Raw genomic sequence first — 14,789 nt, 5'->3', positions numbered from 1 at the left:
TGTCATTTCTGTTAAATGATGGACATGAGTAGTGCGCAGGTGCACGTACGTTCTCAAAATTAAAAATGCACTCCAGATCAAATAACGCGCTCCGCTTATTGGCGCGCTGTCACTGTTCTGTCCTTCTGCTGGTCGTTGTTGAGTTTTGGCACAGGGGACAATTGAATAAGAAGGAGCAGGACAAGTAGACCTGCATCTCCTACTGTTTTTGAAATAAAGACAGTCAGGAGGAGAGTGATGATGATAATATCTTGAAGGATAACAGAATTTTCAGTGCTTTAAAATAATAACTGTTACTATTAAAAAAAGCTGTATTTTATTCATTTAATTTTCAGTGTTTTAAAAGTCATTTCAACAAATAGCTAAATATCATGGGACTTCAAAGACAGATATTTTGTTGTAATGCATTTGTTCATTGTCAATTGAAATTAAAGCACATGTTTTCTACATATCCCATGATATTTTATTTTCTCTTATGAGGTGTATTATCAAAACACTCCGTCCATCTGCTCCTGGTCTGGCCCCCCTGTCAAATTTTAGAACCCTTTGTGGCCCACAAGTCAAAAAGTTTGCCCACCCCTGCCCTAGCTACTTATTTGTGCTGAAGACTTGCACACGGTATTATACGTCACCATGTATTACCTTAAGCTTCATTTTCTTGCAGGCATTTACAGGAAAACAATGACATACAATAGAATTTATGAAAATCTATACATAAACAAAGACTGACAATCAACCGATGTGCAAAAGAAGACAAATTGTGCAAATTAAAATAAAAATAATAAATAGATAACACTGACAACATGAACTTGGACTCCAAGGAACAACTTTGACTTAGATGTCCTTGTATGAAAAGTTTTCGGTGAGAGACTGCAATCTCTGAATAGCAACACACACAAAATGCTGGTGGAACACAGCAGGCCAGGCAGCATCTATAGGAGAAGCACTGTCTATCAATCTCTGAATAGTTTTGGTATGCCTGGAAAAGGGTAAGATATAGGTTTCATAACTGGAATTAAGACTTATTGCTTTGCTATAACTTACATTAAATTTGTTAAGAGACAATTTCCATCAGTAATCCAGGGACAAGGTTTTAATAACTGATAATGGTGGGGGTAGGGGGTGGGGGGGTGTAAGGCTAAACTTATATTTACAAAGAAAATCTGAATCCCAGTTCAAGATTCGCCCACTCCTGTATTCATCAGAAACAAGACAAGCTGTAGATAGTTGACTTCCTCCTGGGAGCTCTTAATGACTTTAGCAGCCCTTGGTTTAATCTGCTCTTCAGAGGACAGCTGACTTTCCCATACTCCCAGTCGAGCCCAGCCAATGAAGGGAGCATTGGAAAAAAAACTACTTGTGGGCCAGGAAGAACAGGTGGTTCCTTCAGATTCTGGAGGAAGGCAATGGGTATTAAGGTCATCTCTCCCCTCCAGCCCCCCCAACCCCAGGATCACTTCACAGAATCAGACTCTTTCAATCTCACGGAACAAATCTTCACTAGATCAGTAGCTAAGCCTCAGTAGACAGAGATCCTCTGTGGTGGGATTGGACCCTTCCTAGGATAAAATTAAACCCTGTCCCCTTAACCCAAAATTATCCGTGCCAGAATACTAGCTTGTCTCAGCCCAAAACCTCAACTCTTTATTCATTTCCATATGTGCTGCCTGACCTACTGAGTTCCTCCTGCTTTTTGGGTGTGTTGTTTTGGGCTTTTATTTGCCAGTCAGGAACACTTTAGTGACAGAATACTTATACCTTAGAGTTAAATACCACCAAATGGGGTAATCTGGACTGCTGGGATTTTGCCCAAAACCCAGCATTCCACAAATTCAACCCCAGTATCATCCATCCGTATGTTTCTTTTGAAAATACACTCAGTGACCACTTTATTAGGTACACCAGTGCACCCGCTCATTAATGTAAGTATCCATTCAGCCAATCACTTGGCAGCAACTCCAGGCATTAAAGCAGCAGATATCATCAAGAGTTTCAGTTGTTGTTCAGACCAAACATCATAATTAGGAAGAAATGTGATCCTAGTGACTTTGAGCATGGAATATTTGTTGGTGCCAGGCGGAGTCGTGTAAGAATCTCAGAAACTGCTGATCTCCTGGGATTTTCATGCACAACTATCTCTGGAGTTTACAGACAATGGTGCGAAAAACAAAACAAAAATCCAGGGAGTGAAAATGCCTTGTTAATGAGAGAGGTCAGAGGAGAATGGCCAGATTGGCTCAGGCTGACGGGAAGACGACAATGACTCAAATAACCACGGATTACAACAGCGGTGCGCAGGAGAGCAGCGTCTCTGAATGCTCAGCACGTCAAACCTTGAAGTGGATAGGCTACTTCAGCAAAAGACTATGAATATACACTCAGTGGCCCAGTTATTAGACACAGGAGATACCAGATTGTATAATAGTGGAATGCAGAAACCAAGGGACAATTCATCCATTGTATGCATATTCTAGTTTCATCAGAATTTTTCTGCAAGAGCAAAATGGCAGCCTGTGCAATCAATTACCTCCATTTCCCAAATACATGAGGACTTCCTGAGTTGCGTGAGTGGGCGTGGATGTGGCTGGCCTAATTAGATAAAAAGCTGGGCAGAATTCTCAGAGTCACCCAGGAGTTCCAAGGACCTCCCTGAATGAAGCAGAATAAACAGGAAGAGGCAAATGAAGCTGAAGATTTCTCATTGCATTTATGTCCAGCCAGTTAACTTACCTCAGATTCCCAGTGGTGGCCCAGGAGATGCAGGAGTAGTTGGAAAGAAATCATTGAAAACTTGAAACAGCTAGATTGGCTTTCCACTTTCTCGACCAATCCCACAAGGGGACTGTGGGCCTTCTTTGCCTTTGGCCACACTCTCATCATCATCTCCTTGTCTTTTTCCTCAGATCCTAACTTTACCAGCAATTTCAATTTCTTTTCCAGAACGATTCAAGTTGTAAAGTTTTTTTTTGTGTGGCTTAAATTAAGGTTTAGGGCCATTTCCTTCGAAGATTGAAAATTAATAAAATCCTGTTGGAAGGGAGATTTGGAGACTCGGTAAGCTGTTTGATGGTTGCTTGTAAGGTAACAGTGGCTTTAGCACGATGTGACTAATTAGCTGATTTGAACCAATCACAATGTTTTGTCCTGTAGGCACTCTGAAATGAGACGCCCAGAGACCACTTCAGTGATAGAGCAAGATATGAGTAAACACAAATGAGAAAAGGGATATAGACCAAACTATTCATGATCGCAGTTCAGTCTGTTGCCCCTATTACACTGGACAACAAATGTTTTCAAAACTGTTGCTTCCTCAGAATTTTTTTTTGCTTTTGATAGTTTGCTTGAAGCTGAGCACAAATATAATTTCAGACTACTTGTATCACGTAGGAATTTGGAGAAACAAGAAATTAACTTCTATTGAATATAATGCACTTAAATGCATAATAGTGCTGATGTTTTACAACAGTTCAACTCAGCTAAAAGTATTTTGTTGATGATTTTCATTTGTACTCAGTGTCTGAGGCTTCTCGCTTAAGTGTCCAACAATAATCAGCCAGCATTGATGGCTTCCAGTTGCCCTGACACCATTTCTCCATGACTGCAATGTCCTGGTGAAACTTTTCACCATGCTCATTATTGACAGCACTAAAATTGTCAGGGAAGAAGTCAAAATGGGAATGGAGATGATGAACCTTTAGTAACACGTTGCACTTCATGGTTTTGTATGCTTGAAGCATGTTGTCAACCAGCTGCACATAGTTTGGTTTTCTGTATTAGTCAAGAAAAATTTCAACAACATCCTTGGATGCCTTCCATGCAGTTTTCTCAGGTCCCAGTAGGAGTTCTTTGAATTGCCAGTCATTGATGACGTGTTTGACGTGACTAACTTAATCTTGGCATCATTTATTTTGACTTGAATTATGAAATGAAATAACAAACATAGGAGATTTTTTAAAATGGTGCATGGTGGGTGAATTTTGTGGTGAAGTTCCATAAGATATGCCCAAATGTATTCAGGAAGCAAAATCGTCCAGTGTTATCATTTGCAGATTTAGAAGATTGGGCTTTATTGTATTTCCCTGGCACGTGCCAGATGAGGTTATTTTTGTTGGCAAATACTCTGCCACAAAAACAGAAATCTTGTCTGTATGGGCGGACTAGAAAACAACAATCTTTGGGATGTAACATAAAGATTACTAATGGGCTTGTTCACTGATGAGGTTAGCGGTGACTGATGGATGATAGAAGTAACTATGATCAATTTACAAGTAAGTGCTGCAGTTAGTTGGCGTGTCTGCTTCAAGCAGATATTTTGGCAGAACATTTTAAAAGTAACCTTTATATCTCCTTCGGAGATTTCATAACTGCAACTGCGTCATCACATATTGAATGTATTTACACTGAATCATTGCATCTGTCACACTCAGGGAAAACAGCACTCAAGTACAGCCACCTTAAGAAAAGCACTTCCTGTGGTCCCATTCCTCATCTCTCCTCTGACTAACACTAGATCCTTATTCGGGTTCGGAAAATACATTTAGTTGAGATCTGGAGGACATGGAATAACACAAGGAGAGTTTTCACTTAACTAGGACGAAGAATGAGAGGGATGACCCTTGAGATGGGTTCTACAATCACCCGGACAGCAATAGAGCCACAGTGTAAATAGTCCGAGTGTACTGAATGATAAAACACAAGACCATTTCACCTCTCACATAAGCATGTAGAGAGTTTGAAATCTTCTCTCCCATGAGTTTAAACATCATGAAGCTCAAGAATGGTCATGGCTGTTTGCAGCTTCATTCCTCGAGGTACAACTTGTCTAACGTGACATATCCAGAGGCCAGGTGGTTTGGATTTGATTTGCCCCTTTACGAGCCATGCAGGTAAACAGACCTTGACAAATATGCAGAAATCATCTCAGCTCGGTGGAGACGGCACAGGGGAAAGCATTAACATTTCTCAGTGGTAGGAGTTATAGAGATTTTATTTTCCGAGCAATGCAGAAAGTACATTTCCACTAAAACATGTGTGATGGTGATGAAAACTTACAATTGCCAATACTCAATTTCAAACATATTGGAAAATAACTGAGGTAGTACAACCAAAGATCAATAATCTTCAGTTAGATCAACTGAATTAATAATATTAAAAGGCAATACTGAAATCAGGACCATAAGATATAGGAGAAGAAATAGGCCATTCAGCCCCTTAAGTCTGCTCCACCATTCCATCATGGCTGTTTTATTATGCTTCTGAACCATTCTAAAGTTCAAAGTTCAAAATAAATTCATTATCAAAATACATATATGTCACCATACACAACCCTGACATTCATTTTCTTGTGGGCATACGCAGCAGATCTATAGAACAGTAACAGGATCAATGAAAGATCAACCAGAGGTCAGGAGGGAACAAACAGTGCAAATGTGAATATAAATAAATAGCAATAACTTGTGGTGGCATCCGTCAGTCTTGAGAGACCATGGATCTGCGCCTGGAGTTTCCAGGGCGCAGGCCTGGGCAGGGTTGTATGGGAGACCGGCAGTTGCCCAAGCTGCAGGCCTTCCCCTCTCCACGCCACCGATGTTGACCAAGGGAAGGGCACTAGGACCCATACAGCTTGGCACCAGTGACGTCACAGAGCAATGTGTTGTTAAGTGCCTTGCTCAAGAACACAAACACGCTGCCTCAGCTGAGGCTCGAACCAGTGACCTTCAGGTTACTAGTCTGATGCCTTGCCCACTAGGCCACGCGCCAACACTATAACTAACAGGAATATAAGATAATGAGATAAAGATTCCTTAAAGTGAGATCTCTGTCTTCTCCCCATAACCTTTGACATCCTTATTAATCAAGGATCTATCAACCTTCATTTTAGTCTGGTTTTTGAATGATGGTTTTAATATTAAATAACTTGTTTAAATTCTTACAATAGTAGAATACTGGAAATTTTCAGGCATGTGGCATGATTCATCTGACAGAAATAATGACATTCCAAGATAATCCTTCCTATAAATGTGATTGATTCACCCTGTGTCTCTGTTTCTAGCAATAGTGATCACATGTACACCTAGCTGATTTTTTCCATGAAGCTGCATTATTTGTGTATTCATATATATAAATAATTAGTCATCTCTTTCACAGGGGACAGAAAGAGATGAGAAGTAAAAAGTTCCCAAGATACTCACTGTTAGTCATGCAGAGTAAAACAAGACCTGCTTGTATTTGTCCAAAAGCTTAATTCCTCCTACTGTCCAAAGATATACTGGGTAGCAGATTAATTAATCATTGTGAATTTTCCTGTAATGAGGCTAGGATTAAATAGGTGGCTTACAGGATGGTTCAGAGTGACCTGTTCTATGCTGTATCCCCAAATAAATAAATAAATAAATGTTAAAATTGTACAAGGCATTGGTAAGGCCAAATTTGGAATATTGTGTACAGTTCTGGTCACCGAATTATAGGAAAGATATCAATAAATTAGAGAGAGTGCAGAGACGATTTACTAGGATGTTACCTGGGTTTCAGCACTTAAGTTACAGAGAAAGGTTGAACAAGTTAGGTCTCTATTCATTGGAGCGTAGAAGGTTGAGGGGGGATTTGATCGAGGTATTTAAAATTTTGAGAGGGATAGATAGAGTTGACGTGAATAGGCTGTTTCCATTGAGAGTAGGGGAGATTCAAACGAGAGGACATGATTTGAGAGTTAGGGGGCAAAAGTTTAAGGGAAACACGAGGGGGTATTTCTTTACTCAGAGAGTGATAGCTGTGTGGAATGAGCTTCCTGTAGAAGTAGTAGAGGCCAGTTCAGTTGTGTCATTTAAGGTAAAATTGGATAGGTATATGGACAGGAAAGGAATGGAGGGTTATGGGCTGAGTGTGGGTAGGTGGGACTAGGTGAGATTAAGAGTTCGGCACGGACTAGGAGGGCCAGAATGGCCTGTTTCCGTGCTGTGATTGTTATATGTTTATATGATTATATGCCTTGTTGTATGATGTAGGTGATTGATCTTGGCAGTTTTTTCTACAGAAGTGTTTTGCCATTTCCTTCTTCTGGGCAGAGTTTTTACAAGAGGAGTGACCCCAGCCATTATCAAAACTCTTCAGTGATCGCAAAACCAGGACTTGTTACATGCACCAGCTGCTCATATGACCATCACCGCCTGCTCCCAAGTCTTCATGTAACCCTGACCAGGGAGGTGCTACACCTTGCCCAAGGGCGACCTGCTGGAGGGAAGGAGTGCCTTACACCTCCTTTGGTAGAGACTTAACTCCATTCCACTACAAATAGATTGATAGATAGATAGATGAATTAATTTAACCAAAAATGCTTCAAAACACAGAGATAAGCAACTGTATAATTGTCAGCAGCAACATATCTCAGTTTGGTGAACATAAGATTGACCAACAGATCAGAAACAGAAACACAAGAAAATCTGCAGATGCTGGAAATCCAAAGCAATGCACACAAAATGCTGGAGGAACTCAGCAGGTCAGGCAGCATCCATGGAGAAGACTAAACAATCAACGAAGCCCAAGGTGACTGGTTTTAAGATAACAATAACCTACATTTGCCCCTTCTCCTGTCAATAGAAATGGTTCCGCCGGGTTTAGTAGCTAAGCCTCACATGAAGGCCAGGAGTTGGGCTTGGTTGTCAGAGGCTATCTGAGGCACATGCCATTGGGACCATTTAGTAACACCCAGCTATGGCAATCTTATGGAACCAAGCATGCAAGATGTATGTTAACATGATTTGCTGAAGGGTTATGTGAATTTGTGAGATACTGTAGTTGAGAAGTGTAAATACCATCAACAAGTACAAAAGCAACATGTAAGTCAGGGAAAATCGACACAAGTCACTAGCAGTACCTTGCCCAATCCTGGGCAGTGGATTTTAGGAAAGACAGACTTAAGTATTAACCGCAGGAGAGAGGGCAAAAAGGGTGTAACCTGGATGAGGCCTGGGTGAGCAAAGTTTGCTCAGTGCAGAGCGTGCAAAAGCTGAGATGTTTCTCTTCAAATCAGTTAAACAGAGGTCAGCAAAAATAACGACGTAAATAACAGGATATCATAGAATCAGAGTAATTGTCAGAAGAACTAGAGGAGAAACCAGGAGAGGTTTGCTCACATCTCATAAATATTTTAATTCTGTGGAAAATTCAAAGAAAGTAACTTTGAAATAAGCTCAGTTTTCTGAGGGAAGAAATACATAAAATTGATTGTCCACTGTCATTGGTGATGAATCAGCATATAGGAGGGAGATTGAAAACTTCTCACTCAGTGTCAGCAAGACTAAAGAGATGATTATTGACTTCAGGAGAGAGAAATCAGAGGTCCTTGAGTCAGTCCTCACCAGAGAATCAGAGCCAGAGAGGGTCAGCAACCATAAATTACTCGGTGCTATCATTTCAGAGGATTTGTCCTGGGTTCAGCATGAAGGTGCCATTATGAAAAAAGCACAGCTGTGCCTCTACTTTCCTGAAGTTTGTGCAGACTTGACATGTCATCTCAAGCTTTGACAAACTTCTATTAATGTGTGGTGGAGAGTATATTCACTGGTTGCATCACCAGCCTGGTATGGAAAAGCCTAGAAAAAATAATGGATACAGCCCCGTTCATCATGAGTAAAGCACTCCCCACCATTGAGCACATCTATAAAGACAGCTGTTGCAGGAAAGCAGCGTCCATCATCAGGAACAGTTATTACCCCTCAACTACCAGGCTCTTAACCAAATTGGATATCTTCACTCAACTTCACTTCATCACTGAACTATTCCCACAACCTATTGACTCACTTTCAAGGCCTCTCCATCTCATGTTCTCAATATTTATTGCTTATTTATTTATTATTATTATTTCTTTTTTCTCTTTCTTTTTGCATTTGTACACTTTGTTTTTCTTCCCCACATTGGCTGTTGTCTGCCCTGCTGGGTGCGGTCTTTCACAGATTCTATAGCGTTTTTTTTTATTTACTTTGACTGCCGCCAAGAAAAGGAATCTTGGGTTTGTACATGGTGATATAGTCGTGCTTTGATAATAAATTTACTTTGAACTTTGAAAGAAACCTACTTTCCAATGGTCAAGTTCTGGGGCACATTAAGATAGGCAACAGTACCTTTCTCAACAACGTTCAAAGACAATTTAATGTCTATTTTGTAATAACTATCTTTCAGGGGTATGGTGAAAAGACAGGACTAAATTTGACAGCTCTTTCAAAGAGTCAGTAGGCATAGGGATGAATGGCCTCGTGTGCTGTGAGATTCCATTTCTATTCCTTTTTCTAAATGTTTAATTTGCTCATTAAAAGACCATAAACAAATCCAAATCTCTGTGCAAGACTAATTAATAGCATTGTGCAGCTCAGAAATCCATAGTTTTTTATTCTGATGTTTGCCAGTGGTAATGCTTTATTGATTGTTCCTGCAATTAGGCTTCTACATGAGAAATGTAAAAGAACATCAAAAGACCAAAACGTATGCCTCTGGAAAAGCAGGATACTTTCATTTTTATGTATAATCATATGCTCGTCCTTAGAGAGTGCTGTTCGATATAAAGTTACTTTGTTTGAACTCCTACTGATGTACTCACTGTCCACAGAATTAAAATATAAATGCACATACTCTTTCTCGACAGGTGGTCTAACCTTGCAGTTAAGCAAATATTTTCATTAATTTTCTTTTCTTTGTATATGGTGCAATCCAGATTTTACTAGATCTCCAAAGAGCCTTAACACAATTAGTTTAATACAATTTGAGTCAGTTATATGACATTAAAAGCCAAAAAAATTGAATTTTGTCAAATGATTCTCAGAAATTCTCAAAGGCAGAGATTTAGAATTATTATATTTGTGTTGCTTTTATGTTACAAATGGAGTTTGATTACATTTTACCTCAAAAAATTATGGTTTCCCAATTTTCAAATAACTTGCATGAGGGCCAATCAGAAGTCCGGAAGCTGAGTCCTGTGTCTACGTATCTGAAGTTCACTGTGGAAGTGTGAAGCCTGTTGTCCACGAGCCTGCTGGAGGCCTGTCCTGGAGTTAGAGAACAGCCTGTGTGAGTATGTGGTGGTTGGGTGGGTGAGAGAAACGGGGCTTGTTTCCCTGTTGCCGTTTCGTTGCTTGTTGTGTTCTGTATTGTTCTGCCGAGCATTGTGGGCACGCACTGTTGGCAGTGCAATGTGTGATGACTCCTGCGGGCTGCCCCCAGCACATCTGCAGGTTGTGCTGGTTGTTAAAGCAAACACGGCATTTCACTATGTTTCAATGTTATATGATAAATAAATGAATTTGAATCTGAACTTCAGTCTCCGACCTAGTTAAGTAGAATTTATAATCACATTGACTTATTATTAAAAAATAAATTGATTTGAACAGACCAGAGCAGTACTGAGGAGCACGCTGTAGACAGAGCTGTGATTTTGTCGACTCTTTGATGAGGCATTAAAATAAAGTCATGTTGATACTCTCAGGTCAGTAATAAAAGTTCCCTGCCATTATTTTAAAGGCGGCCAAGAAATTTATCACAAATATTTTTCCATTTATCAACATTATGGAAAGAAAATATCTGGATATTTGCATAGTGCTGTGTCTGAGAATTCACTAAACACAAACTGGCAGCCATAGTTCCTGTTTCATGATAATTACTATTGGTCAAGATGAGTGTTTCACCTTTTAAACCTCTTCAGATTGTAAAATGTACTACATATAATTACGTTTTTTTCTTTAAATATGGCAAGCAGATAATCCAAAAATATTGTCTTAATTTGCAAACAGCTTTAAAGTGTTGGATATTTTATTTTAATTTTATGAAGTAAAAATTATTTACCTATTTTGTAGTTACTTGTAGTTAATTATTAGTTACAGATTATAAACATTGCTGAAGACCTCATTTTAAACTGGAGTGGACAGTGGTGGGTTGAGCTGAAAGCTCTCCCAGCTGTAGCCAGTGGAAAGGACGAGTTGTCATTGGAGAGGGTTCAGAAAAGATTCACGAGATTGATTCCAGGAATGAAAGGGTTACCGTATGAAGAATGTCTGGCAGCTCTTGGGCTGTATTCCCTGGAGTTCAGGAGAATGAGGGGGGATCTCATAGAAACATTCTGAATGTTAAAAGGCCTGAACAGATGAGATATGGCAAAGTTATTTCCCATGGTAGGGAGTCTAGGACAAGAGGGCACGACTTCAGGATTGAAGAACGTCCATTTAGAACCGAGATGCGGAGAAATTACTTTAGTCAGAGGGTGGTAAATCTGTGGAATTTGCTGCTACAAGTGGCTATGGAAGCCAAGACATTGGGTGCATTTTAAGGTTCTTGATTAGCCAGGGCATCAAAGGGTATGGGGAGAAGGCAGGGGAGTGGGGATGACTGGAAGAATTGGATCAGCCCATGATTGAATGGCAGAGCAGACTCAATGGACAAAATGGCCTACTTCTGCTCCTACATCTTATGGTCTTATGCCTGGGCCTCTTTAGCTCCTGGTTTCCATCAGATCCTCACAGTGCCCACAGTTTCCATTCCTCTCTCATACACAAATCCTTACTCCCCAAACAAATCCTATTGATCCCCAAACAATCCCTTCCTTACCTTACTCCCGCACACTACCTTTTACTGGTTTTTCACACAGCCCATCTTACACCTTCAAAGTAGGTGCAAATTGAACAATTATTCATGCCATTCTCAAAAGGCAGGAAGAGCTAAAACTAGAACCAGCATCTCTGGAGGAAACTGAATTGTCTTTCCATAGAACAGAATTTCCTTTGTATATTTTAACATAAAATTATTGCAGTTCAAAATGCGAGATTACACCTCAGCATTGTAAACACTGTGCCACCCACACAATTCTCCCAGACCTTTGGCACTGTTAAGTCAATGAAGGATGCTTGACAGTTGTGGCAGGGCTTGAATGCTGTCACCTCTAATAAAGTAAAATCAAGTGACAGAGGCGACAACAAGGCTTCGCTTCCAGATAAGCTTAATAACTTCTATGACGGTCAAAACATAGAGGAACCATCACAAACTCCCACAGCCCTTGATGCTCTGGTGACTTCAGTCTTTGATGTGATGTACGAGCAGCCTCCGGGGGGTGAACCCACAGAAAGTTTCCAGCTCAGATGGGGTACCTGGTGGCCAAGTACTAAAGGCCTACGCTGATCAACTGGCTGGAGTGTTCACTGAGATCGTTAACCTCCCACTTCGGTCGTCTGAGGTACCCAGCTGCTTTAAGTAGGCTTCACTTATACTGGGGCCTAAGAAGAGAAAATCAAGAATACCTCGGAAAAAAGAACACCCAGCGGGGTTGTCTTCAATAACAGGATTTAAATTTGCTACCTGAAACTTTCAGGGACTCATCATCTCATGTTCTCAACATTTATTATTTATTATTATCATCATTATTAATTTAATTTTGTATTTGTACACTGGTTGAACACCCATTTGGTGCGGCTTTTCACTGATTCTGTTGTGGCTATTATTTAGTTATAGATTTATTGAGTATGCCCACAAGAAAATGAATCTCAGGGTTGTATAAGGTGACATATGTGTACTTTGGTAATAAATTTTACTTTCAGCTTTGTTAAAATTAGCCCATAGGTTGATAGTTCAGATTGTTCTTGAAGATGGAATCAAAAGATTCAAAGTACAGCTTTTATCAAAGCAGATATGCAATATATAACCCTAACATTCACCTTCCCACAGACAGCCACAAAACAAAAACATCGTGGAATATGATCAAAGGAAACATCAAACACCCAATGCAGAAAAGAAGAACAAATCACACAAATAGCAAAAAACAAGCCAAAAAAAAACAGAATATAAAGCATCAAACCGCAAAGTCATTGAAGTGGACTAGAAACGCTCGGTCAGTTCAGATCAGTTTAGTGCTGTGTCATTTGTTTACTGCAGGCCACAGAACCAGCGCGCACTGATCAAAATTGCACAACATTTCAATAAAAAAGGAGTAATTAGAAACCTGAAACACATCAGAACATGAACTACGCATTGGCTGCAGCCACCATCTTCTTTAGAACATTGTATTACCAGACTACGGGCCGTATAATGATGATGTACACTTCCACATAATGTTAACTGTGTGAAAGGAAGGGGTTCAGTTAGAACATAAGATTCACCCAAATGTAACACGTTTTGACGGAACTGTTCACCTCCCACTGTCTTGCAACAGAATCTGTAACTCCTGCTGGCTGGCTGAAATAGCATTACTAGTACTGGCAATGTAAAATGATTGACTTCATTAAATCAATCTAAATATTTGATATTCTGTGAGGAAAAAATAAACAGCCAGAATAAAACTAAAACTTACTGCTTAACCAGAAATATTTTGTAATATATGTATTGGCTCATGAATCTTTATCTCATGGAATAATATTGCAAGGCTTTTACGAGTAAATATTGAATCATATGTCCTCCACAGGCAAGAGGATTCAGTCTGAAATTTGCCTCATCGTTTTCTGGAAATCTTTGTCCACAAAACTATTTTGACACACTTCATAGGGGAGGGAGGGGATAATATTTCAGGGATTCTAATATAATTCAAACAAATGATGATTCCAGCAGCATTGATTTGATGTTATAGAAGCAAGCCTAGGGTCAGTTTCCTTCCCAGCACTGGCTAACCACTCCCTCACCTCAACTCCCTCCAAAGTTACTCTCAGTGGAAAATCCAAGTCTGACTACAAACAGCTACGTTAGTCACCATCACGGGTAGCACGGCAGTGTAGTGGTTAGCAAAGTGCATTAGAGTAGCAGCAATGTGGGTTCAATCCCCACTGCTCCCTGTAAGGAGTTTGTACGATCCGCCCGTGACCACATGGGTTCCCTCCGGGTGCTCCAGTTTCCTCCCACAGTCCAAAGACATACAGGTTGGTTAATTGGGCATTGTAAATTCTCCTGTAATTAGGCTAGTGTTAAATTGGGGAATTGCTGGATGAAGTACCTATGTCGCACTGTATCACTAAGTAAATTTTTTTTAAAATCACAGCTGTGCTCTGTTGTTGGTCTTTGTTAAATAATTAGGGTTGGGAGAATAAGTGAAAACAATTCCCTTTCCCAGCCTTTACCAGTTGGATATCCCTGACCAACTGAGCACTGAATAATTCAAAAGCAAAGAAAAAAACATATAAGCAAAAATATCTTTCCATAATTAACTTGAAACTGTATACATTGTAAAATAATCTCTTTCCTGGACATTTTACTTGAGGCTTAACTCAAGTAGAAACTCAACACCACATGCTGCAAGAAAGCACTGATTCCTTTTGCCAATGTCAGCAATAGGCTAAGTTAAAGCACAATTGACTAAAACATTTCCCTGTATGGATATCCTTCCACAACAACTCTTGGCTCAATAGCTGAGAATTTGCCCATCTTCAAGCCAATAATGGACTAGGCTACCACTCCATGCTCGAGATCAGAATGCACTTTCAATCAGCAGGTAAACAGCCCCTAAGGGATCTTGCATTAGAGTGGAGCTAGGAGGTGATAGGATAGATCTCACCAATGTTCTTTTATAGAAAAATGACAAAAGGATTGATAAAATACACAATTGGCAGATAAGTTAAAATTTCACAAACTCAGAACTTCTTTCCAAATTTGTGTTTTAAGGGAGTTTAGCATTTTTCTTAGAGTTATCCCCCCTCTTACTTTCAGACAGATTGGAGATTTTTAGGATGACTTGAATGGGGTTCCTGTGATTTGGAATTGAACAGGGCTATGATTGGGCGGCTCCGTGTGAAGCAGCGTGAAGGTCTGGAATCACATAATCACTTTCCTCA

The sequence above is a fragment of the Hemitrygon akajei genome, chromosome 23 (assembly GCF_048418815.1).
Source record: "Hemitrygon akajei chromosome 23, sHemAka1.3, whole genome shotgun sequence".
NCBI classification, from domain to species: Eukaryota; Metazoa; Chordata; class Chondrichthyes; order Myliobatiformes; family Dasyatidae; genus Hemitrygon; species Hemitrygon akajei.
This window is presented reverse-complemented; position numbering follows the sequence as displayed.